The sequence below is a fragment of the Penaeus japonicus genome, unplaced genomic scaffold (genome assembly GCF_977035675.1).
Source record: "Penaeus japonicus unplaced genomic scaffold, GWHDUDI00000001_assembly GWHDUDI00000022, whole genome shotgun sequence".
Taxonomy (NCBI): Eukaryota; Metazoa; Arthropoda; class Malacostraca; order Decapoda; family Penaeidae; genus Penaeus; species Penaeus japonicus.
In genome coordinates this window covers 24,276,251-24,278,750 of record NW_028234424.1, presented here as the reverse complement: position 1 = coordinate 24,278,750, position 2,500 = coordinate 24,276,251, and positions in this window count along the sequence as shown.

The following is a 2,500-nucleotide window of genomic DNA, read 5'->3' as shown; positions in this document are numbered from 1 at the left end:
GTATTTCAGTTCGAGGCTTTAAAAAGGTGTCATTACCGAAAAAAATATAGAACGCAAACACTTCTAATCGTAATTTACAAAAAAGGTTAGTTTATTGAACGTGAATGTAGCGTGTTCTGCTAAGATGCTTACTCATGATACAGATTAAAACTCCCAAACGGTTTTTGTGACTGCTGTTTTCGGTGCGCCCCACCATTTCATTTTTATCACAAAATTGTTTCTAAAGGTAGATTGCAACGAATTACTTAACGACCTCGCGGTTTTTATTTTATTTTCATTCAAAATCATCTGATGTGCTGCTGCAGAAGAGTTTCACTGGACTCTTATCAGAGGCGTCATCTATCTCTTGATATATTGGGGTTTATCCCAAGCCGGATACCCTCTAGAGTTTGCTCAATAGTTGCATTATTTTCAGTTTTATTATTTTTATTTTCTTTTTTTCTTACTTTTTTTTAGTGTAAGAAATATCCATGCGAGACACTGCTTGGCCGAAAGGTTCCAGTGAAGTGCGCAGATTTTTTTTTCTTCCAGAAATCTGTGGTTATTCATAAGATATTCGTGCCTAAAGGTCCTGACACTCACACCTATCAGTCCTATACATAAAAGAGTTAGGATTGCATTTCCGTGTTAAGAGACATTTCCTGTGGTCCTTATATAAGACTTTTAATGCAGAAATTAACAAAGTTGTCTTCATAAGCGAGTTAGAATTGTACTTGTGTATAAGATGAGCCTCAATCAGGTGTGTGTGTGTGTGTGTGTGTGAAATTATCTTTATTCTTTAATTCTCTAACCTCTTGAAGTTTAAGCCAAGAATGATGATGATGGTCACAGTAATAAATATAATGATAATAATGATAATGATAATGATAATGATAATAATGATAATGATAATGAAAAAAATAATAATAACAACAACGACAACAGCAACACTAATAGTAATGGTAATGATGATAATGATAATGATAATAATAATGATAATGAGGATAAAAATTATGACAATAATGAAAATAATAATAGTAATAACAATGTCAATGATGATGATATTCATCATTATGATAACAATAACCACAATAATTATGATAATGATAATAATGATACTAATAATAATAGTGAAAATAATAATGATAATAATAGTGATCGTGATAATAAAAATAATGATTATAATAATAATGATGATAATAATAATAATGATAATAATTATGATAATGATGATAATAATAATAATAATAACAATAACAATGATAATAATGATAATGATGATAATAATTATAATAATAATAATAATAATGATAATAAAAATGATCATTTTTAATAGTAATGATAATAATTATAATAATATCAATAACAATAAAAATAACCATTATTATTATCACTAATAAAATTACATTAATGATAATGATAGTAATGATAATCATAATGGCAATGATGATGATAAGGATAATAATGATAATGATAATAATAATAATGATGATAATGGCAAGAATGATAGTAATGATGATAATGGTAATAGTAATAATAATAATAATGGTAATGATAATCATAATAATAATAATGATAATGATAGTGATAATTACAATGATAATGATAACGATAATGATATCCTATTACTACTGCTATCAATAACAAGAAACTGATGACATGATAATGATAGTAATGATAACGATAATAATGCTAATAATGCTTATAATGACGCTAATGATAACGATAATAATGCTGATGATAATGATGATGGTGACGACAACAGTTATGATAGTGATAATAATGATAACGATAATGATAAAAGCAATGATGATAACAATCATAATGATCATAAAGACAGTAATGATAACGATGACAGTAATGATAACACTTGGCTCCGGCGCGGCCAATCTTACCTCCTCTACTGATGCGGAGTTCTAATATCAGTGAAAGGTCTATTTACGGTAATTTTCTCAGTAAAATGGATAACGTCAGTGACAATAATTGTCTGCGATTAAACATTTTAGTATTGGATGTATTATTGAAATTAATGCAATGACTAGGCTCCTCAGATTAGGGATGGTTGTGATAAAAGGACTCAATAGTAACACTGATATTGATGTTTTATAGTTCAATGTCTTAATGACAATTATGATATTGCTACTTTACTATGACTACTGCTACTAATACTAATAAGTTATTATAATTATTGTCGAATTTCTGATGGTCTTGATATCGTTACCGGATTATAAAAAAAAAAAAAAAAAAAAAAAAAATATATATATATATATATATATATATATATATATATATCTAAAGTATATATATATATATATATATATATATATATATATATATATATAAGCGTCTGATATACTATAACCACTTTTCATACGTCGAGATCTATCACAATCACCCTCCACCCAAGCCAGTGTAACTACGACAGATTTACAGACAGGGGTGAAAATGATCACATTTAGACCTGGCTCTTCTCGACTCACTTCCATTCTAAGTCTAAAACTCGATAAAGTGGAGAAATATT